The sequence below is a fragment of the Acanthaster planci genome, linkage group LG03, assembly GCF_054643075.1.
Source record: "Acanthaster planci isolate LZ-2023a linkage group LG03, COTS_SCS, whole genome shotgun sequence".
Taxonomy (NCBI): domain Eukaryota; kingdom Metazoa; phylum Echinodermata; class Asteroidea; order Valvatida; family Acanthasteridae; genus Acanthaster; species Acanthaster planci.
This window is the reverse complement of record NC_141779.1, coordinates 2361620-2387175: the sequence shown is the minus strand read 5'-3', so window position 1 is coordinate 2387175 and position 25556 is coordinate 2361620. Positions and strand designations below refer to the sequence as shown.

The window sequence follows — 25556 nt, the reverse complement described above, 5'->3', positions numbered from 1 at the left end:
AACGAGAGGTAGTTTTGAATCACTGGATTCCCCAAGAACAGTGAGATACCTTCAGCAATGGAGACTGGGCGGGTAAGCTTGTGGGTTCTGGCAATTGTGACGTAAGCGCCTTGTCTGAACTGATCCGTTTTGACCCGGGTAAATCAATTACTAGACTGTCGTTTGAGAAAGTGCAGTCGGATGCCGTAATGGAACTAACCTCGTCAAACCGGAGAAAGCCGGCATAACCAATAAAACGAATGAAAAGTATACGAAGAAGCGTCGGGGTTACCGTGTTTGGGGAGCAAATTTTGATTGTTTGTGGCGTAATCGGCTCTTTCCGAGGTTTCGTATAGATACGATTGTAGCCCTGCACAGCCGATTTGAACCATGGACTCTCGGTTGGAGAAACTAGGCCGCTCGAACGCCGGGAACGTACAACCGGTTATTGCTGGTAGTTAGTCACAAGCAACATGCAACATGGCGGCGTCTCTTTACGTTATTCGAGAGTTAATGTTTGGATAACCGGGCTGAATTCTTTTCTGTTTAAACAGGAACATTCATTTCTGTGTTATGAAGAATAATTAATGTTACTTTTGCAAAATTTCCTATAGTCTGTGGCTCTGTAAGCCATCACTCTACTTTTTGCCATGTTTGCAGCTGTTCAAAAATCAAAATCTCACGAGTTTTTCCGTGTGTTCTTGTAAAACCCTGACGAGGAGGTGGTGTGTGATCCTGTTCCGAGAACAGTGTTCTGGAGTCGTGGTCCTACCGTTCGAGCGCGAGAACAAGAAACCTGTGTTGAGAACAGGTCGCCCGAACTCGACCATAGTGTCAAAGTGTCCTGCGAGGTCGGGCCATGTCCCGTGCAGTTTAAGGGCCCGGGCCCCGCTCGGCTGATTTGCAGGCCTACAACACCTGCAGGAGAAGAAGTATGACACCATGTCCAGCCAACCACTTACACCGCCCCTTCTCGAGAGTTTATGCAATATCAAGCAAAACCTCAGGGTGCATCAGAAGAATTATTTATCAATATTACAGTTCTGAATATATTTAATAATGTGGTGAAAGTTCTGTTTTTCACAAGAATTTAGGAAAGATTTGTGTGTATTTCAGACGGGGTAAGATATTTTTGAGGATTTGTCTTTGTGTAACATATTTTCGACAGGTAAGGAGAAAATGTTCGACATTATCAACACATCCACATATATCACAAAGATCATTTGGGTGTTTACCGATTTTATGAAAAACTGGTTAAGACCCTTGCATGTACCTAATCGTAACCGGTGTATGGCTACTTCCTCGGCACGATTCATTGTCCAGTTTGGGAACAAGTCAGAAGGAGACATCATTGTAAATATTATTGGTATGTTTTGGGATTGATTTATTCCAGTTATTTTGAAGTTTTACTTTAAGAGTGTGTTTAACTTCATTAATCGATAAAGGGATGGAAAGATCAATACTGTTTTTCTTGGTCGCGTTTTTAGCAATCTGATTAGCTTTTTCATTTCCTGGTATACCGCAGTGACCGGGGATCCATTCAAAGTGAAGAGTGTTCCCTTGATTGCCGATATTAATCGTGGTGTGGCGAGTATCACAAACAATTTTATCTGCAGGGAAAGGTTTATCGATTGCCTGCAAAGCACTAAGACAATCACTAAAGATGCAACCTTGTAATGGTTTTGAGTCTTCAATCCATTCTAATGCAAGAAGAATGGCAAACAATTCTGCAGAAAAAAATTGATATACCATCATTGATACGAAAGCCTTTAGAGTAATTTAATTGGGGAATATTTATAGCGCATCCAACAGTTTTGTTATCAAGGTCATGAGAACCATCAGTATAGGCCTATATTTGTAAGTAGTTCCCCAGGTAGTGTTGTTAACGCCAATAGTAATATTTCTTTTTTCATAAGTATTGTCTGTATGAGCTACTTGGTTAAAAATGTCCGTAGAGAAATGAGCTTTTCTGTAACGCCAATAAGAAAAGATATTATTGAGGGGGAAGATGGTTGAAGGATAATGAATGATTCTCGTTTCGTAAGGTGTTTTATAACTGGAGTCAGACCATTTGTCCTCAAAATAGTGTTTTTGTCAATTATTAAGGTTCAAATGTTTATTTGGATGGTCCTGGTGGGCATTTAGTTTAATAGCATATAAGCTAGCTAAAAAGTATCGTCGAAGAGCGAGTGGTGGTTCGCCACATTGAATGTGTAGTTTAAAGAGGGGAGAGCCCTGAATCGCACCAGTGCATATTCTCAAAGCTTGATATTGGATACTATAAAGTTTTTGTTTAAGAGTAGTTGAGGCTGAATCAAAGGCTTCCCAACCATATTCTAGGATGGGTTTTATGAGGGCACAGTAAAGTTGGTAAAGAGATGGCCATGTGCCCCCCAAGAGGTACCACCAACGCATCTCAGAATATTCAGTCTTTTTTTGCACTTCATAATAATATCATCGATTTGTTGTTTCTTGGTGAGTTTACAATCCAAAGTAATACCAAGGAATTTGGCAGCAGATTTGGTCTGAATCTTAAGGTCTTGGATACGTAAAAAAATGTTACTATGAGTTTTGTTGGTAAAAAGGACAGCAACTGTTTTCGGGACCGAGAGCTTAAAGCCCCATTTATCAATTTTTAATGTTATTCAGATCCAGTTGAATTTTCTTTTCCAGACAGGAGATATTCCTATTTGATTTCCAAATTGCTATATCATTCGCATATTGAGTCATATTAGCATCAATTATATAATTCGAGAGGTCGTTAACTACAACATTGAATAGAACAGAGCTGATGACACTGCCTTGTGGAACCCCGTTATCCAGAGTTCTTTCTTCAGAAAGGATATTGTTGATTTTAACTTGAATTCTTCTGTCGGTAAGAAAGTTATCAATCCATTTGATGATTCGACCACAAATTCCCATGGATTGAACTTATCACAATGCCTTTTCGCTAGAGCATATCGTAAGCTTTTCCAGTATCTAAGAATACCGCAAGGGTGCTTTCTTTATTACTAGGGGATTTGTTTATAGACGATTCCAGATTAATGATGTGATCTTGAGTACTTCTTCCTTTTCTGAAGCTACTCTGGCAATTAGAGAGAAGATATACTTTCCAAGAACCAAAGAAGACGATTGTTGATCATTCGTTCCATTATTTTACAGAAAGTGGCTATTACAGTAAAAGCTATTGGTCGATATGAGAGAGGGTTCAAAGAGTCTTTTCCGGGCTTTAGGATGGGAATCAGGATCGCCTCTTTCCATTGATTGCGGCATTGTGATGTGCACCAGATCATGTTGAAAATGATGACAAGGTATTCCCGTATTTGTCAGGTAATCGTTTGATGACAGCATTACTGATGCCATCTTTACCAGGAGAGGTACATTTACTGGAATTAATGGCGTGATTAAGTTCCTCTGTTTCGAAAGGATCATTGATAACACTATCGTTGTTTTCATTAAACTGGAAGGCCTCTTCAGTATCATTTTTAATGATGTTGAAAGGAGGATTGTAATTACGATTACTACTAACTGCAGCAAAGCTGCTAGCCAGAGTGTCAGCCATTTCTTTGTCAGTAACCACATCAGTGTTGTTAAGGCAAAAGGTCGGGATGCTGTTGCTGTGGGTCTGGCCAATACATTTGATTTTATTCTAGACTTTTTGGGTATTAGTTCTGGGGGTTATTTCTTTACAGAATCTCTCACAATCTTTTCTTTCAGCTTTATTTATGGTTTTCTTAGCAATAACACTAGCTCATTTTAAGCTATCAGGTCAGAAGGCAAGCATGTTTTCTTGAGGCTTTTCAAAGCTTGTCTTTTTTCAACCATGGCTTGTTTGAATTCTTCACTCCACCAAGATTTTGGGGGACTTGTGATGATTGAGGTGAGTTTTTAGGAACGGAATCATTCATGGCAGAAACAATTTGTTCGATAAATTTATCATAGACTTCGTTAATGGTACGGGAAGGGTTGGGTTCCGAGATGTGCTTATTACATGCAGTTTTGAACATATTCCAATCGGCTTTTTTGAAGGACCACTTCGGAATTGGATTGGCTAGATTTTGGTGAAAAGAATGGTCAATTTCCATGATAACAGGACAATGATCACTTACCCATGTGTCATTTATAATTTTCCAGTTACATTTAGCAGCTAAATTTGGGGACATAAAGGTAATGTCTAGACAGGAGAAAGTGCCTTTGGGGATGTTAACTCTTATGCCCTCACCAGAGTTCATACAGACTTAAGTTTGTCTCGGCAGTAACGTCATCTATAATCTTGCCATTATGATCCAAAGAGGAACTTCCCCGGAGGGGGTTGTGTCCATGAAGGTCGCCACAAACTATATTAGGAGTATCTGTTTTATGAAAAATCTCCATAAGGGAGCCATCAAGCTTGTTGCAAGGATTGTACACATTAATCAGTTTAATTTTTTCCGGCACTCGGTGTAGAGTTCACCAACTTGGTATTCGATTTGGTTAACTGAGCGTGACAGGTGTCTTAAAGCTAAACTACGTTTGGTGAAAATCGCACATCCTCTACCCCATTTTTTGGGGTCTGTGTTTGTCCAGTCATTACGGAATATCATAGCCCGGTAAATTGGAAATTTTCCCTTCCTTTAGCCAGGTTTCCTGAATTAAGGTCAGGCTTGTGAGTCCAAGAGTTGATGGCATTTTAAAATTCGTTACCATGAGCTAAAAGAGATTGCGCATTCTATTGTAGAATAAGAATCATTAACAGATAAATCATGAAGATGTGTTGATTGGTTTACCTTTTGGAGTGTTACTTCAGCTTGCCTCGTCATTAGTTTGATTCTTGTAGCTAACTCTACTCTTACGGCTCGAGCCACTTCGCTTTGTTCTGACTAGGACTCGGACTGTGAAGATTGACTTGGTTTCCATTGTTTGGATTTGGAAGCGTCCTCAAGGTGCTCAATGTGCTGGACCAGTTCCTTATCAGCTGAAAGTCTTTCTTTCTTGTTTTGTATGGTGTCCCATATTTGCATAGTACCAATGAGTAATTCAGTGAGCTATTGCTCGTTACAAATGCACTTAATGTGTTCAGTTTTTGTTCCCGTAGTTTCTTCTGTTTCAGTGCAAGCATCTTTGGAGTTGGCGATTTGCATGACAAGAGTCGACTCGGTGTTCTCCTCGTTAACATTTATACGATGAATAGAACTGTGCTCATTGACGGTATTAGCAGGTTTCGATGAGGGTGTTGATTGAGTGATGTTATCTGGTCGAATTGAGATATCAGTCTTAATGGCTTTTGCTGCGTCAGCATAAGAGATATTATATGTTACTCTGATTCCCTGAATTTTCTTGTCTTGTTTTACTCTATTGCAGCCTGCGTAAGCAGATGAGTGTCTTTCACCGCATCTACAGCACTTCACCTGATTCTTTCGGCTACATTATTCAAAGGTGTGGGGTCCCCCACATTCAACGCGTTAGAGTTTTCAATTTTCCTGCTTGTGCTGAGGTGTGACATTTAACAGTAATCCCCCTTTGGTTGTTTTTCGACACACTTTTAATGTAGGCTTTACTTTATTAAGTGCTGTAGCTGTGCGTATTGGATTGACTTTAGATGATTTGATATCAGGAGAGTCAGTAACCAAAGTAGGTTGGGAAATGGAGGGTTGTTCTTCGGTGTATCGTCGCTTTGACGGAGTTTCACTACAGGGGGTATCATAATCCGAGTCCGAATAAACATCACTGTAATTGAGTGGTTTCGGGCGTTTTCTATTCTGTCTTTGCGTTTGCGCATCATGCGTTTGAGAGTTATTTTGTGCTTGACTGATTAGAACATCTATGGTGGGTCGTGGTTGATTGTTTCCATGTTTTTCCTGTACTTCCATTGGGGTTTGTTGAGATGCCGATTGGTTCCATGACGAATTATCAGATTCGGAGTCAGTTAATTCCCAGTCGGTGTTATTGGCCATGAGGCCAGATTTAGCTCAGAAAGAGAGGAAAAGCTCGATCGATGCACCTTAGGATTTACTGATATTGCTTACTTGTATCCCGTGAAGATAAAAGTGGATCACTTTCAACGACATTGCTGGGAGCAACAAAATTTGAATTTCGCGCCACAACAGAGATACGACCGTACTCAATCGCCGCTACAGAGAGACCTAAAGGAAAGGGCTGTTGTTGTTGTTTGGTTTTAATGGCGTTTTCAGCAACTCAGGCTATTTGCACCAATAACGTTAACTGTACGTTTATTCATACATTTTATTAATCAACATCACATTACGGAGTTAGGGAGAAGGTCCAGTTTTAGTGGCAGGAGGAAACCGGAGTACCCGGAGAAAACCTGCGAGAGCGAGTATGGACTGGAAACCAAATGCAGTTAAAGCCTGGGCCAAGCCGGGACTCGAACCTGGGCCTCATTAAATGAAAGGCATTGTTAAGATACACGGGTTTATAGTTAGATGCATCGGACCGTAGCACTACGTTACGTAATGAGCTTAATGAGCACACCTGTCGTTCGATAACGAAAAGAAATGTCATTTTCCAAAGATCGTCCGTAAAAAACGTAAAATTTCTGTTTTCTCGAAAATGACAGCATTTCTGGTGGTAAAATTTGACAGATTTTCTAACACTATTATGTGCTTAATTTACAGTAAGATATTTCAAGATAATTCGATTGTTGCGTTTTTGAGATCTTACAAATCCTAAACACTGCCTTTAAATCATCTCCCCACATTCCCTTGGCGAGAAAAAAATAAGGTAGATCGTGAAGCATTTTCAGACGTTCTACTATCCAAAATGTATCAAATAGCATTCACAGAGGGAGAACACTTTAAAACAGCCACAGATATGCCGGTCCGATGTCAGATTCAGAGTCTGCTGGAATGACATGCGTGTTACAGATGTTCATCTGGATCATGAATATCGCCCCCTAGAGTCACATTGTGTCTGCATTGCCGGGCAAGTCATCCTCCAACAATTCCCCATCCGCAATCCTCGGCCCCCGGCACAAATTTAATTTTTACGCCACTGTGCATAAGTGAAATAGACAAACGAATGCGTACTTGAATGGCCCTAGAAAGTATTTGTTTCTGAATGTTACGATGTGTGTAGTCCTGTTGTCCTCTTGGAATATTTTTTTATGGGATGTTCTACAAAATAAGTTGCTTCAGTCAATGTTCACGCCTAGTTCGACATCATCGTGAATTTAAGACTGTTCCCAGGGACGGGTCAATCTGACAGGGCTGGTAGATCAGGGATATTTTCGCTGGTTAATTATCAGACTGACCATGACGGGCGGACAGGCTACCCTGTTGAAATTTTTGGCAGTGCATCAGATATCAATGGCCAGAGTTTAGGCAACGTGTGTCGTAAGTTCTTACAATTGCAAATGAGGCTGGCCTGTGTTCTTCATCACACATGGGCTATGCCGTCCGAGTGCTGTGGTGACCATCTGAGCATAGAGCTCGGTTTGTAGCTCTGTGGTCAGAGTTTGTTCAGTCTCGTTAGCGCCCTCAATCATCAAATTTCGTTTACAGTGTTTGAAAAAATTAAATAAACCAATAAATAGGATAATAACACGATTTACATGTAAACTGATTTTTTTAAAGGAATGGGTTATACGTGCATTATCCGCCGTGCGCAGAAGCACCCCCTCATCGGTTGAAAAGAGCCGTGTTGGTCGGGAGTAATTATTTTGCTGGTAGCGCCACGATCGCAATGCGTGCATTTCATAGTCGATTGTGAACCTGTCAACCAGCGAAGTGGAGTTTCAACCAAAGGAGCATCTGTTGCTAGAAAAATTGCGCGCGCCCTCTCCTGTTCCATCTTTGGGCTCATTGCGTCAATGATGAAATACGTCTCAGTCCACGTTTGCTATTATTGGCGTTCTTTCAGCCAAGTTTGTGATTTGTTTCATAAAATGTTATGATACCATTTTTGCTGACACTGATGGCTTTTTTGGAATTATATTTTGATACCAAATTAGATGCCAGTTTGTAATCATGAGCATATATACCATAACGTGGCATGCATACACGAACAAGTACATGTACTTTATCAGTGGCGTATCCAGCATTTGGCGGGGGGGGGAATTCAAAAGCGAATGCGGCTTTGTCGTGATGTTGGGGAGAATAAAATATCAAAAGCCTTACTTGGGGTCATCTTTGCTTAGATTTCATGATGATGTTTTCTTGGGATGTTGTTGCTAATATATGATAAATAAATATGCCGATTACTTTCTTTCCTTTGAAGTATTCTTTGTAAGGAAAAAATCCGGGAGGAGGGGGGAGTTGCCCCCTGCCCCCACCCCCCGCTGTACACACCACTGTTTTATTAATAATAATATCACAACAGAGAAATCTTGTTTCCCCTCCCTAAGGGACCTCTGTATGCCAAAGGGGAAAAAAACACTTAAAAATCCAAAAGTATTAAATTATTACATCAGAAGACGGAAAGGTCATGATATTTTCTGTATCTGTTAGATAACTGATAGACGAAGCAAATAGCTGGAGAGATCTGATGCAGAGGCTCTTTCTTCATCCGATCTCTGGTGTCCCACGGGGCAGTTTCTCCTGATCGTGACAGAACACAGGGACATACACACATTACTCAATATGCCCCTAGGATTGGGGTCTTTAAATCCAAGCCGGCGTCAGTGCAGTGAAACGCAGCAAAGACTTTAAGCCACCTCTTTGAGATGATCGCGGAACCTTATTACAGGATCGTTGTCACATCCTCTACGAACACGAACACCGGTCACAATCGCCTCTGGGGACGTTAGCCTCGACGTAGTTGAAAAGCCCAAAGACCTGTCGTCTTATCATTTGCTATTTAAATTCTCACGTGTATTAGCACAGCCTAACTACATGTAGGGCCACATGGGCAAGTTATAAACATAAACATTGTCCGTTTTACTTGCACTTGGCATTCAATTACAATTCAAAATCATGTCCTTGTTTGATTTCGACTGTCGAGTGATTTTATTTGTGTTCTTTTGGTCAACAACTTCCACTATGACGTTTTGATATCGGTATTTCGCAATAAAATTTAAAAAAAGAGTATCACGTCACAAATTCAAAGATTAGAAATTACAATAAGTATACATTGCAACTGAATAGCAACAAAGTTGAATTAAATCAAATGATACAAACTACACTGACTGAAAAAATTATGAGAATTCGTTTCGACTACCATGTGTAAAAACTTCTATGTAAAGAAATGTAAATATAGATTGAATAAACTTTAAATGTGGGTATTTAGTGCATTAATCAATTGTGAAAGTTACTCCGGGATCTCCATTATAATCCCGAAAATTGATCAGTATAAATCTCTGTACATGTAGATATAAATGAATATATCCTCGGTCAGTATTATACGCATTTGTAGGGGTAGTAATCTAGTTTTGCAAATCATATCCTTTCAGGTTGTGGATGCTTTAACTTCAATTTTACACGAACACATCAACGTTATCACGCAGCGCAGAACTCTTTCGTTGTTGATTGAAACTGTGAAATTAATTGATTGACGAAACTCAGGTAAGCCCATTTGCGCTCAAAAGCTAATTTAACTCAAAGTTTCAGATTTTGATTTTTAACATCTAATTTAAAACTACAGTATGGTTCATTTGCTTTCTTTGAGGTCCCAACATCAGATGATCTAAGCAATGTTATTTTACAGTTATACAGCTCACTTAATTGACAGCACGATTTTAAACAGCGTTGTTTAATGTGCCAATAACAATTTATGCGAACATAGCACGAACTACAGTCACGTGGTTTCTGATATCAAGCACATTGCACTGGGATTAGTGCCTGTCCAAGTCTTGGGTAGAGAAGGCAATGACCGTCCATTTGTTTTTCACCTAGAAAGGTTCCTAATGCTCTCCCTCCCCACTGGATATGCTACTGATTGGGAAGAATTCTAGTATTATTAAGAATACCTTGATGAAAACAACCTTACTCAACAGTTTTCAACTGCTAAATAAAGCACACACGTATAACTCTGCGCGTGTCATTAGTTTGAACAACGTTATCAATGAAATCAAATGTGTTTTCTTCTCAAGCAGTTTTCTCAAGTTTCTCTCTCTTTTTGCTTTATTCTGAGAAAATACACAAAACTGTTTTACTTTAAAAAGGAAGCCCCAAACGCTCGATACTTACATGTAAAATTAAAGATTTTTTAATGCTGAAGGACTATAAATCGGTAAATTGCTAAATTTATCTGCAGGCATAGGAACTGACCCGAGGATGTCTACTGCTTTGACTATAAAATATCCAATGAATATATTCACGTGAGTTCGATCCATGAAGTCAAGGTTTACTGTCATTCTTTCCTATTACTTTCACGATTAGAAAAAACAACAGGAGCCCTCTAGGATAAACCTGGATGACCACGCGTTATGCATTAAAGAAGAATGGAACATTCATAAAACGTTTTCTTCCCATAGTCTTCTTTTATTTTGTCAAATTTACAATGTCGGAAAAAAGTGTTAACAGCCATTGCATTGCTTTGAATAACATAATGTTAAGCGTTTTATGTAGTACATGTATTCATTAATGTTTATTTTACCATTTTTAAGAAATTTAGTAAACTATTCGAGAAGTTAACTTGTAGTTGATTTTATGTTTCTTCCATCAACTGTGCTTGATGTACCATTTCTGCATTTGAACAGATTTAGAATTGTTCATTCTTATAAAGTTATAGACTAATACAAGCGTTTTGGTCACGTTTAATTGCATGAAGCCAAAAACACAAAATGCCCATTTTCAATTCCTTTTTTGTATTTCATTATCAAATGGAGACATTTATTGACGTGTGTCTAGCTGTGAAGCTCTCACATAGTTATTTTGGCATCGACTTAATGACAAGTTGCTGTTCTGTTGGAAATCATTAAATCAGTCAAACGCCAATCTCTTAAGTAGAGGGCCCGGCATTGTTTCTAGTTAAGTACCGCCCCATGTACTTCCATAATAATCACCATTAACAGTGCACTTGCAGAGAGGGTTTCACTAACTTCATTAGCAGAGTTCGTTGACTTTCATATTGTCGTCAGATAGTGCTAAGCGATATTTCATCTTCAAGCCCAGTCAGTTCTCGCATATCTCTTCGTGTCACCTTAAAAAGAACAGCACTGGGCGATAAAGTATTGAATGAATAAAAGACGGTATGAAATACTTGTTCAACCGGGAATGGATGCAGAACTCATTTTCTAAACACGAAATAGGCTAACTTCATAAGTAACACGAGCTTCAACTGAAACAGGGCAAGAGGAAGGTAGTCAGGTTTCTTGAACCCAGGATGCTTACTCTAGGAGCAGTAACAAAGAGATCCACTCCAATAAACCGCCTCTTTTAACGTCAATAATTTGTGTCCAAAAGAAGGGGTACTTAGGACTCTACGAAGGAGCCTTTGTCTACATCAGATCATTCCAAACCTCTACGCATCTTAGCTACTACATGGAATATTTAGGCCAACTCATTGCACTTTGGGCGTATTCTAGGTTATCTAAATAAGAGGAATATGTCATAGAACGAAATGACGACTACGTCTTAGTGCGCTGCGATATGGCTTGTCAACAAGCCGCAGTCATAGCCATCAATAAGTTTTGTCCTACATCTATCAAGGTTCATTAAAGCAGTTGCGTTCAATATGTTCGCAAAAAAAAGCCTCACTGCTTGTCTTTGTTGTGTTTTGTATCGTCGGAACCAGTTGGCCTATATACAGCAAGGAGACAGCACTGAAATAAATCCAGGAGAAAAATTGCGCAATTTTGGATTAAGGCATAGTGATTTTAGCGCGACTCTTACAAATGAAATAAACAACACGGAACTCTTTGAGAATTAATGTCCACGTAACACATATCATTCTTTGGTGAATTCAGAAATTCATCTGATTATGGATGATACCATCAGAGTGAATTCTTCAGCCAGCTGTAATGTCACAATTCTATAGTCAGTCTATGCGGCAAGGCTGCAAGGAACAGTGTCGCATGTCGGGTAGGAAATAAGTACTTCAGTTTGTCTAGATCTTTACTCGTCTTCGAATGCGTAGTAACCAGGATCTTGAATCACCAACTCGCGATTTCCAAGCATCCTTTTACGGAAGAGAGTACCGCCAAAGTGGTAATCATGTTGCTCGGGTCTCCTGTTTAACGAGCTCAGCGGACGCCTTTTCCGCTGTGATTCTCGTTCAATCTCTGTGTCTAGGTTGTACTGTTGGCGGAGATCGTCTAGTCTCGATGCATGTACCTGCTGACGGACTAGACACCAACAGCATAATATGGCGACCATAAAGACGGCCTTGGTTTCCATTATGTTCTGTAATAAAGGGGGGAATTTCATTCTTGGTTACGTTTGTGGTCCATATTTTAAGTCTGTCAAGAGCACTCTCAGCCTTCCAATTTCAAAGTGATTAATTTTCAGTCATAACATACGGAAAGTTAACAATTAAAGACTACAAGAGATGTTAGACTAATGATCAGTATAATGGGTCGTATGAATAAAACGTAGCATTTCCATTTTACCACTATTTTTAAAGCATTTACTCGTGTTTGTATGAATAACAATGAAGCAAATGCTTTTACTTTAGTGCAGTTGCTATAAAGTAATAAAAGTATTTACTTTTTACTCTTTAAGCTTGTTCTTGATAATAAGCAGTTGCTTCATTTGTAAGAATAAAAATGAGTAAGGTCTACAGAATTGGAGTATTTACTTGACATGTTTCAAGACTGGGTCAGGGCAAGCTTGAAAACGAGGAGCATTTACTAATGTTCAAAATGGCAGCATTCAGAAATGTCATTCGAAAGGAAACGCTGTATGCCTTTAGGAGGGAATCTCAAGAAACCAGATTGCAGACAGTTGTACCGATTTGAGAGTGGCAGAGCAATTTTCTTCATCGAGGTTTTTGCGATCAAAATTACTGCCATCGTACTTATCTGCCATGCGAAGTCTCAAGATACAGCACCGTGCTGCACTGTGTGTGTCTGTACGTGCAGACAATGGAAGCCCTATTGTGCAAAATCGTTCGGCTGCGCAGTCAACCACAAGCATAAAACATTTGCCAATATTTATACTAGTACCTGCTGAATAGTAAAAGACACATTTCATCCCTACAAATTCAAGCATTTGCTTAGTCTTAATGGTTTGACTTCTCAGTAAATGCTTCTGCTGTCTGCTTGAACTTCAAAGCATTTGCCAGTTTATATCCATACGACCCAATGACTGGCATATCGAGAAAGTTAACAAAATAATAACGATGAATTAAAAAAGAAACAAATGCCATCCCCTATAAAAAAACAAAGCAGACTCAATTTCAACAAGATGGCTAGCCCATCTAACCATTTTTAATTTCTCAATTTCTCTAACAGCGACTTCAACGTTAAGTGACGTTTACCTTTTTCTAAACATTGTAGTGTCTTGTTCAAGCCTAAAGCCCAGTGCACTCGTACACAGTTTATCTTTCCACAATAAATTGTGGGATCTGGAGTAATTTGTACATGTGGATTTTTGTACAAACATTTCAATGAACATTATAAACATTGGTTACAGTTTGTGTAAGTAATCTAGCAAAGTCCAACCTAAAACAAATACATTTATTTATCATCATTTAGTAATCAGCAAATCTTACACTTTCTTGGAAATTTCACCCCTTGGTGCAATTCGGTAGTTACAGCGAAGAATAGATAGCTCTCCTGTACGAACAAAAATGATAATAAATAATTGGAACTTGATATCGGCAAGGTTAGAGACACGAAACACCATGTCCAATAAATTACAGGTTTAAATTAGGATTCTCATTTTGGAGACATGTTTATAATCGGCCGCTGTTGTATAGATATCAGTACAAGGGGAGAGCTTTAACAACGCCTTCCAACAGTTAGCACCCTCCTTTGGGTATTGTATAAATGTTGATGATGACCCTACTTTCAACTTATGTCACCGCTACGACGTCGTTTGTAATGAAACACAACGATTTAGTTCTTCAAAGGCTGTGCAGTATGGTCAAGCCGTGAACATTGAAGTATGTCTGTTTATTCTTTAACATGATTTGGACTATGATGAATTACAGCCGCCTGATTGTTGTTTTAGTCTCGAAATTTAAACGTTTTTAACAACAGCTTTCGTGATTGAGTAGACAAATGTTGAATTGATGCTGTGGTTATAGAAGAGGTGGCTTCCTGGCTAGTTTCGCCCATACCTACGTCTGTTCATGATGGATGGGTCAAATTAAGCTGAATAAATAATGAGCTGTTCCTCTTAACAAATTTGTGTTTAATAATTTAACATTTTAGCATAAACCAACGTGTCATACATCTCACAGACTGCACGATCCAGCGCAATTAGTGGACTAGGAGCCCCGTGTGTGTGATTTGGGAAGCATGTCTAACTTGTGGTATTTCAGTCTTAGAATTTCCGACCCATTAGAGAAGGGAATTACCTGATAACTATGTTTGTACTTACTCCAGTCAGCTTGTAGTGATTGCAAATGGTCCTTTAGAACGAAATCCGGAAAAAAATAATTCTGAAATAAGAGAATATCAAAAGCAAAGCTCACTGACTAACAATTTAAAATGTTCAAATTAATATGACGAATGATTGATGGTACCAATCCCAAACAGCCAAACGATTTCCTTACAGAACAACTGAGTTCATTTCGTAAAAACAAATTTGCTTCTAGAAAAATGCTTGTACTTTTCCTCGTTTCAGGTTCGATTTCTCGGCATTTATAACACCTCACTGAGTTTTATAAAACTGTTCAAAGCACTTAATGGCAACTGATTTTGCTCTGGATTATTGGTTCAATCATAGAAAATCCAAGTTTAGATTTTTATGGAGACAGATGTGAAATATCTCGACAATGTGAGGGCGTGAGATAGCCACAGTTCATCCTACATACTTCTCTACATTGGTCTTCTAGAGTTGCTTGAACTATTGCTCACTGATTTATTACAAGTTCCCTTACCCCGTGAATCCTTAATTGGGAAGTAACGAAAGATCTCCTATTATGACATTTCTTTGCGTGTGTGTGGATGTGTGAGTGATACGGGCGATTTGAACGATTCTTCACGTTCTTGCTCATCTATACAATAAATAAATGATTTTTTTCTAAACGCCAAATGAATATGGTTCCAGCGGACAGTGGACCTCCCTTGCAATTCATTAGAAAGATTAGAATGTCGCTGTCAGTTTGGTTTAGGTGTTTATGTTAACTGGAAATTGCCATTTGGTAAGGGAGGGATTGTGTAAACATGGCAAAGGCGGGGGATCAGTTTACAGGATGAAGAAATATTAAGCATGCTTTTCTCTTACCTGTAACAGAGATCGTAATCTTCAAATTATCATAAAATGAGATTGAAATACCAAGGCAAAATGCCCAAATAAAATAGATTCCGATCTCTCCTGCGTCACAACAGTAGTAAACAACACGAAGCATTTGGAATTGTAAGGACGAGGATAACAATGTCTGCTGTATAGTTTTTGGTAACAAAGCAAAAAAGTTACGCCCTGTTCTTGAATAACTAGAATTGTTTCGTAATTAATGAATTATATGCATCTTATGTACTGCATTTTATGGTTCAAAGCCCCAACAAGGAATGACTCCCAATCAAGTTTCCTCCTTCTTACTTTGATCAAAGACCAATCTCCGTGATGCTCATTAATTTACAACATTTTTATTTCGCGATTATGGTGACACGAAGTAAAATTAAATTAGGATATGATTCCCATTACAGGGAAGTGCGTAAATTTCATTTACCCCAAATATGCTACAGTATGCAAAATCTGCTAAGCTAAACTGGCTTCAAGTTGAACAGAATGTTTAATTTGACAATAGAAGAATTGTACATGTATTTGTCATAAATTGGTAATTGATTACCATACCAAAGTCCAGCAGGAAAAGAAGTTCGCTTCATTTCTCTTTCAAAGACCACACCCTATCACCGTGTGGTTGTCAAAGGTCTGTTGATCAAAGAAACATGTAGGAACTCTTCGTTTTTCAAAGTATAATTTAGTTTCAGTTGGAAGAAGGCGAAGGCGTGGTGTTTAATATTGAGTTTTATGGATCAGTTTGACTTTGCTGACAATAAAGAGTGCAGTGACGCCCAAGAAAGTGAGTAGGACACTCAAACCTCGATGTTCCAGATATTGATTTCTGTTCTCAATGATGTTTCTAATCCCAAAATTAGTGTGGTGTTAAGTCAGCTCAATCTAGTTCTTTTAGCAAATCATTTGATCTATTTATTTATTTAGAAGAAATTTACCTCCTTTGGTTAACTTTCCATTTTCGTCGTATAAACAACAATAAGCCGACAAGATTTGCATTAATCAGTGCCGTAACTCTGTCGGCCCCCGATGAAACCAGCAAGGCACTTAGTGTTTTTAACGGCAGCGCACATATCTGCCCCGTTCGCTCAAACCTCATCGTTAAAAAGGGGCTGCACTCCGGAAACTTTGGAGTGGTGATCCTATGACGCACTTGAACAATTCAGGTGAATTTCAGCGAATTCTTGAACTGCTATAATACGACCAGCGCTGACATCGACCGTTCATCTTGTCACTTGATAGGAGTGATACACTCATCAGACACTGGTCTAAATGGATCGTATGTCCACAATTCAGGTAGTTTTCACCTGGCGACAACCGCCCTGAGTCAATTAAAAATGCGGCAGAAAAGAGACCGTACCTCTTCATTCTATACCGTGGAGTATAATTAACGTCTACACGAGAGTCCTTGGGAATTCATTGTTATCCTGTTAGGAAGAAGTTAGTTTTTTACGTTACCTGGTCTAATCCAATTCTGTGTTTTTTCGCCTAAAATGTAACTATATTTTGTAACTACATTTTAGGCGAAAATGTAGTTGCATTGTAAACGAATGAAATCCTAACAAAACTACATATGCTAGGCAAGATGTAACTCAATTATGATGTACATGTAGTCGTACTGTTGAGGTAAGCGCGTGTTTGTAAAAGATTATTATTGTTGGGGGGTGATGAAATCGTGCACATCATGTGAGGAAGTGTATAACGGTGTGTTAAAGTCAGCTTGTTTGTGCGCATCCAACCCCAACTTTTTAAAACTAAATTGTGTCAACTAAAGCTTTGCATTTGTGTTCTTTCAAACGGTGCCACTAGCTGTATATTTGTATTCTTTATCTACATCGCTGTCAGAACTCTCTCCGTGCCTCTGAGGTGGCAGAAACCGACTGGCATAGCCGAAATGTGCTTTGAATTCCCACTTATTTTGTCCCACAAGACTTTTTGTGTATACATTTTATCATTTTGACCGAACCTGCGGAAGGACGAAATACCAGCGAATGCTGTAATTCACCTTATCCTTGATCACAATAACGCGTTAGGTACCTGAATCAATCGTCTTGGATAGCGTTTTGTGAGTTCGTTACTCCGATCATGGATTGCATTCAGATGAAATATTTTGAAGAAGGACGCGTGTGCAGGCTGGGAATCGGAAGATGGTCGTGCCAGCGAGATTGTCCTGCTTTATATTGTTACTGTTTTGCTGACAGGATACGAATGTATGGACAGTTTCTCTTCACGGCCTGTAATTCTCTTCACACTGTCATTAATTATCATGTTTGCCGTCAGACAGTGGCTGAGATTTTCATTTTTTTATTCATTGGATTTTTCTCACTCAGTTTAGTAACTTTATTTGTTCTTTATCACTTAAACTAAAGGTCATTTGTTAAAATAACGTTTAAAGTTTTCATGCCTCATCCATTCGAATTTTTTGAAATGTTTTTCTTTTAACCACATAAATTTACAGTTGAAACTATAACTCTGCCCGTATCAACCTGATAGGCTTTTTATGCGTCTGAAAACTGAAGTTTTCATGATTTGTTCAGCTGTTTATGTTGGTGTAGTCATGAGATACGATGTTATTAGACCACTCGTCCCACGGACAAGCAGTCTGCTGAACAAGAGCGCTGGAGTTAGAGGATGAGTGCTGTTATATGCTCGTTTTGGTTTGAATTTAACATGATAATGAAACCATAATAACCTGTTAACAAACTTCGTACATCTGACTACCATGCATTACGTCCGTAGGCCTACCAAGCAGTTTGAAAATTTAAGTTTTTCATTGGAAATTGCAAATGATACAGAACTCTGTTCACACGGTAAAACTGTTGATGTCTAGCTGTCAACGAGAAATTCTCAAACTGTGTCTTAAAAAAATTAAGATAAATCAAAACTTGGTTTAATACGAATATGATAATTTTAGGCAATGGTTGAATTGAAGGAGGCCAATCAACCCAATTTTTGTCGATTTAGCAGTAAAACAACTATAAATATGTGCCTTTTAAAAAGAACTTGCCAAACGGTTTTTGAAATGGAATTTCGAGTTTGTCGTTGTCAACGTGGTTTTGTAGTGCTTTAGTCAGGGACATAAGAGGATCTAATCTCGACTCATTCAACTCTCTATAGAATTATTACAAATCGATCCATTTCCAAGCAACACACTTACAGGCCCCTATGCCTTAAATTCTACTCATCCGTTATGTCATTACATTCGTTCCTCGTATGACTAATAACTAAATATTTAACCAAATATTTCAAAGCAGACCATGTATAAACTAATGCAGGCATCTCCTAACACAGCCTGGGGCAACAGATGTTATCTGTACATTATCCTATCAAAAAATCATATCACGTCAAAAATCCTGTCATGTACGTCACTCTGCATTACATTAGAAATCCAAATATCTCATGAAACCGCGACTAGTTTGAAGTAACGAATTATTGACAAATTGAATTTAAAACGAGGGTTTTTTAATTTGTTTTCAGAAGCCGATCTTTTTGTCTCAAAACTAATCATACAACTGATTATACAATAATAGAAGAGAGGGTTTCCTATACATAACTGTACCTGATTCGTTTCCAGTTTTCATTCGTTAATTTTAGGCAAGAGTCATCCATTCAATTGTCCAAGTGGTCTACACGATTTGTTCTCTCATAGGCCGGAGAAAATATTCCCCAGTTGACGAAGTAACCAGGTTGAAGTTTCCATCTCACTCTTGATGGTTTAGTAAGAGCATAATTGGAACCACATGAAAAGCATGAATTTTTAAAATAAGTGCAGAAAAAATTGCTTTCGGCCTAAATACAATAGAATAGTGCTTGCTGCTTTCGACACTATCGCACATTTCTGACATTTGACAGACATTTGAAGTTGACAAGAATGTATTTTTTAAATATTTGTTCAATATGATTCCCTCAAAAGTGAAATGTCTTTGAAATCAAGCGATCAAATCTGCCACAAAAGCATAAAGGTGAAACAGTTGTCACTTTACCTTGAATAAACGGCTGCCGTCTGATTACCAGGTACTAATCTCCTTGTGTCGATCACTACCTTCTGTGTGCTGTTCAAATAAGTCCAGCCCGTTATATCTATAGCCTATGACGCCTACTGCCTCAAAGCCATTAACCAATCACAGCCTTCCGTTCCTTTGGTTCTTTATTTTACCTATCACCGGAACTGTACTGACGTGAGGCTCATCAATAACGAATGGGCAGGGGTGATTTTTTGTTGATTGTGTGTTGAGAGACGGTTGTTTTGCGAGCTGTTAATGGTCCACAACGTGTCAAGACATCCACATATATGAAAAATACCTTCATTACACATCTCCAAGCAGTGTATAACCCTATGGGTGGGAGTGTCCCACGACTAGTGTCTGGATTATGATAATCACGAAAACAACGCTCACTTGACGTTGACATCAAAATTGATTACATCGTCTTGCTTTTGATATATAATCTTGGAGTTTAATGCATGCATTTTGTCGCGTAATTACGTTGCAGGTTAATCATTCATAAAGAGTAGATTAGTTCTTCGTCAAACTGTCATTTCTTCGCAGACCTGGCCAAATTAACACGTATTGCACACAACTTGAAGACCCAATTAAATACCGGTGGCTACAAGAGTTATGCTGGGCGGATCTTTTGCCTAAGCACCATGGATGAGTCGTAAAATAAGTAGAAGAAAATAATGGTAAACTCTAAATAGTGACGTTTTATACCATTTATCTTTCCTTGGGGTTTTCGTTAATTGGCGTACTTTAATTCAGTTTCCGTTCATACTGTATGATTTTACTTGGATGTCTAGCTATTTAAAGTCCTCTGCATGTATTAGGTGTAATTTAATAGAACTCTGTATCTTATTATACCTTGCAGCAATTTTATCAACAAGCTGAGTAAGCCTACAGACGATCTGTTCGGTTATAACAACCTAGTCCGGTCTCAAGAAAGGGTTTCTGTTGAAACCTACAATCGAAATTGACAGAGACGCTCACACCCTTTCTAGTTTTGCTCATTGCAGATTTCGTCTTTTCACGAAATAAGTGGAAAGTATTTCCTATTTGTTTTTCAATAAATCTTAAATTTCCATGTTCATGTCAAGAGGGTTCTACATTTCATTGCTCAGAAATGAATAATGCTTATCTAAGACCTGTATAACCAGATTGATTGATCTTAGAATATCACTGAGTAACTTGACCCAATTCTATGCCTAAAGTTATTCGCCAAAGATCAAAGACCACCCAAGGCTGGCGTTATTTACCACAGGCAACAATCGGTGGTCACCAAGGGTAGCTGTCGCTGTACAGTAGGGACAGTTGCCCTCCGGCCAGACTGTCCGATCAAGGCGCGATCGGTTCTAGGGAATGACCCTGCGGAATACAAAGTCCTCCCTCTACAGATCCGTAATCCACACTTGTCCTCCGGAATTTCCGAATCCCAACTTCGAGACAGTCTGACGCAAGATATTGAATTATAGGCCTAAAAACCTTAACTGGCATAAATCCTGCTATATTCCCATTGTGGATCACGGTCAATAGTATGTTGATATTCAAGCCATTAGTTCACCCACATGCAGTTTTGTTTTCTGTTCCCTTAGCTTGGTATAATCGTCATTTCCGAAGGTGGATTGTTAACAAGTCGACTCCTACCATCCACGCCTATTTGACCTGATGTTTGGTACCTTGCAAGCAGTGGCTTATACTGCAGTTTGTCAATAAATTTATTTGCATCCTTGGGTAGACATCTAGATAATTAAATATCAAAATTATACACTTGTATTGAATCTATGATTTCGGTCTATTTTATGTATGAAACCGAGGGTATAGGAAAACTGGGTTAATACTTCTAAAATAAGTGAATGTGAATTCTCATTTGGAGCAAGTTTTATGTTAAGCCTTTAAAAATATTCGTAAAGTTGCAGTGTATATGCATGAAAATCCATGCAGATATGGATTGCGGTGGAAGATTTCTGACCATTCTTATCTATTTCAAAAGAGCTGTAGATGCATCATCAACGATAGCGATGCCATTTCACTTATGGCTGATGTACAAGCTTTAATTTCAATTTAAGATTAGAAAAACTACTTCGATGATATCAATTATATTGCCAGCAAATTACGAAGTGAACTAATTGGATTGGCAATAGTGTTATTTGCACAAAGTTATACTCACTGCACCTGTCAGAAATGAAATTTACACTTTTCTCAGATCCCGAAAACAGTTTCTTATTGAGAGTCCAAGATACGCTGAAGTCCACAATGAGATTCAGTGGTGAGCCTATGACGCGAATAGCCTGTTGTCCGTGTTAAGTAATCGCAAATTAGTCTAGAAATAACCCACTTCATGTGAATGTCCTTCTATAGACTTTTTGGGGATTTTATAAATTGATTAGTACCGTAGAATGATTCTCAATTTGCTTTTGCCTGCACTGTAGTCAACAAGGCTTGTATCAGTGCATTTACACCTCCTCCCATAGTTTACCCGCTCCTACTACATCTAGCTTGGTCCCTCTGCTTGAGTAGATATTCAGAGTAAGGGCAACTGACACGTTTGGCCGAAGGAAAATTTATGTTTACCCATGTTGCTTGAAAATTGCCATGACACTTATTCCGTTGATCGCTGTAATATTTCATTGCAGTGTTTTGAATCATATTCGCCATTCCTATGCCCTGAGTTTACAAATAGCCAGAAAAATCCATTATAAAAGTCTTGTACCTCAAATGAACTGTTTGTATTTTGTGTTTCAGTATTTTTCAAGTTTCTATACAGGCAATGGGTTTCCCCTGTTCCCTCCACAAGAAGCATTATAAGTTTTCCTTTATTCAAAGTCTTCACGGAATTCCAAGACATTTTACCCTCGGTCTTGAACTGGAAGGAAGAGGCAGGTGGTTGATACTAGAGTTCATTGATTACATGCTGTCAAAGCATCGATTGGGGGCAGATGCTCTTTCCCAACGATGGTAACATCCACGCCTAATACACCACTAACAGTTCCTCCCACGTGTCTTATGGATTGGAAATCTTATAATACTCTCGGTATGGGCCAACATCAACGCCTTATAGTCTTCTTCTTTGATAACACTTTTATCGTCACCTTCAACGACGTTGGAGAGCTTTATTTTCATGGGTTGAAGAGCTAGAGGGAATCGGAGGGCTTTGATATGAATTTCGATGAAGTTACATAAATCCCTTCAACGTGAGAAAACGCACGAACTTACATGTATGTTCTGTAGAGTATTGTATCGGGAATTCCCATTAAAACACCTCGAAGGCAAAAAGTATTATAAGTCTTTCTACATGAAAAAACTTCCAACAAAAGCAACTAAACTATCATTGAAATCAATGACTCATGAAAAATCCTGCAAAGAGAATGACCAGAAATGGAACCGTCAGCGCAAAGGTATAATTATGAAATCAACAAATAAACACAACAGAGCCAATTTCCTTTCCCTGAAATAATCTCACTTTTCTGGTGTTGATATTTTTAAATACTGTATCCACTTGTTACGTTTCCAGTGAATACTACATACTGCGGGAATAACTCCAGGTACAATGTTTCGAGTGTAAAGGAGAAATTTAATGTGATTCCTTTTCTGTCCCTTTTGGTGTTTTTTGTAGTTTACCCGGTGAAAATTCCATTAATGTCTATGAATAATGAATTGGATTTCAAATATTGAGATTTATTGTCAAGTAAAACAGCGCAACGTACCCCTGTCAAAATGTCGATAATTCAATATATTACTGTCGTCATTATATATTTATCAAATGATTGAACATGCGCAAAAATATGGACAAATTCGTGACAAGGAATGAGGATTGAATCTTAAGTCAGCTAGGCCTGAACACATGTGCCAGAAATAATCGGATTTGTGCTAAACGGCACTCAATTTGCAGGCGCATGGCTGACACGATTTGACCGAATCCTTCGTACGTTTCCTTGTATACATCTCTCGTTTATCATCTCAGTATTTTTGTCTGTAGGCAAGTGAATTTTCCTGCCAACGAAGCATGTGACTCGGGGAATTTGAAATAAATTTCAGTGAGATGAATGCATCCAGTAAAGACGTAACGTCTGTAGCCGCAGGCCGCACACATTGACAAAATAGTCGTCGGAAGACCATTGACGTCATAAGGTTATCAACATAAGGCCTCCAATACCGAGACTGGTGAATTAATCAAAACCAAACTAAATGAACGAAAAAGGAACAGACTCGGTCCACTCACAATTAACAAAGGACTAATACAATGGCGAAACGAGGGAGACCTTGGGGGAAATGGCGTTTTGTTTGATGCCTCTGGCCCCTTTCAGATAATTTGAAACTAGGGCTAAATTCATACATCTCAGGAAATTTTGTATTGCATCTACCGGCGTGAAGAAGAGACATGCGAATTTGTAGTGTAAACTTCATAATTAAAAGATTATTCAATCTGAAAATTTGTGAACAGCTCTAAACAAAAAGGCACAGTGGTTTTGCAGTTTGCCCGTGACCTTTTGGTTGAAGGAAGTTCAACTTACGAAACGTTCTCCACACCAACCAAATTGTAGACGGGGCATAAACAAGGCCTAGAAAAAAGGATAGTAGTTGAACGGTAATAATCCAATGAAGACATTGACTATGCTTGGACAGAGTTCGAGAAGCGAGACTTGAGATTGATCGAAGTCCTTCGGTGTCAAGTTTCCAGGATTCAGCCCTGAAATCACTCTATTCCTCGCCAGTTCTCACTTGATTGACAGACCAATTCTACGTCATCTTAACCTCACTAGACTGCATTTGAACTTGGAGTATTTGAGAGCAAGTGTGTGACCGAGACATTTGCAATGAAGTGTCAGACTCCTTTCAGAGAACTGACTATTCTAAGGGAAAGATAGAGTGGTGGGGCGGATTGGATGGTGCAGTTGGGAGATGTAGAGGGATCATTTTAAAGAGGGTTGGTTTATGAGGACAAGGTTTGGGGAGTACGAGAATGGAAAGCGGGTTTCGACAGTTTTCTTGTCATGTTATGTCAAATCATATTACCTCTCTGGCTATACCTTCGAGTTCCAATAAAGTAAATTTTGACTTTTCGGCGACAGCCTGTCATGCGAAATCATTCAATGTCCTTTGTAATCTGAAAAGAATCTGTCAATTTTCCTAATTTATTTTCCTAATTAAAGACAGTTTTATGTTTGATCTATCTGCACAGCATGCGAATGTCGTGTACGGGAAACTCAAATGAAAACCGAGCATGAACATTTGTTCTAGCGTTCGCTGATGGACGACGCGTCGTACGTGACATTCGTGAACTGCAGGAACGTCGGAGACCCTACCTGTATCTTAAGCCTCAAATGAACGCATTCGACGTTGAATGAACGTTGGGCGGGCCTAGATTTGCTCATCGGGGTGCCGTTGGGCCAATACATCATAAATTGGGCCACCATTGGATTTCGGTTGTAACATATTATACCACTGGGAAATGCTCTTTGATGGCTAAAGCTTAGGACACACTGTCAGGATTTTGGCAACGATACCGTCCGATTAACCATGGACGTGTTATGTTTATGGTGATGAGTCGGAAAGTACAGGACCAATAATGCAGCTTAATTTCTTACGGATTTTGACGGTTAATCTACCGGAGTAAGTATATTTGTATGCATGTGAAGCAGATGAAGCACGGTGTCACTAAGATAGTTTACGATCTAGTACGTGATGTCGATGGTTCTAGTCCATTGGAGTCACTGAGGAATACCCGATGGTAAAATAGACGATTATCCTGACCATCATTCACACTTCACTTATGGTTGTAGTAGGAACGTTTATCACTCCGTCATATACGTAACAAAAGGTCTCATAACGTATTATTATTTTATACATTCGTAATGAATCGTTATAACAGTCATCTACGATTATCAACAGAGGCCACAAATGACTGTCCAATGGCCTTAAGAATATACCTAATTGAATAATGATTGCACTGTGGTGTTGCCCAACCGTTAGAAAAAAATAGTTTGGAACCTACTCAAAACTTTCGTAAATAAGCCTTTCCCGACCTAAAGGATCAGCAAATGTTCTTCTAGATTCTCACAGATTCCGTAAAGTAATGTCTACGATTTGCTGCGCTTCACAAAGTCTTTATAAATCAGGAGCCATCGAGGTCAAAATTGTGACAGTGTGACTTGGGCTTGATATATGATATGTTTATGTTTATACATGTATTTGAGAAATTGGGCCAGCATTGGCTATGTGTTATAACGCAAGTAGCATACTTTTGGGTCCAAACTGTCCGAATACTGGCTCTTGCCTACTTTACAATGGTGCTTTAATTCGGCCC

General features: G+C 38.9%; 1 long non-coding RNA gene across 1 annotated transcript; it reads right to left on the bottom strand.

Moving 5' to 3' along the window:
• Window positions 1-8891: 8891 nt before the first annotated feature.
• LOC110985379 (uncharacterized) lies at window positions 8892-19398 on the bottom strand. The gene is made up of 4 exons (XR_002598990.2): window positions 19244-19398; window positions 14400-14460; window positions 13567-13630; window positions 8892-12257 (listed from the first exon to the last, which is right to left on the bottom strand). It is a non-coding gene; the product is annotated as an uncharacterized LOC110985379 (long non-coding RNA).
• Between the last annotated feature and the right edge of the window lie 6158 nt (window positions 19399-25556).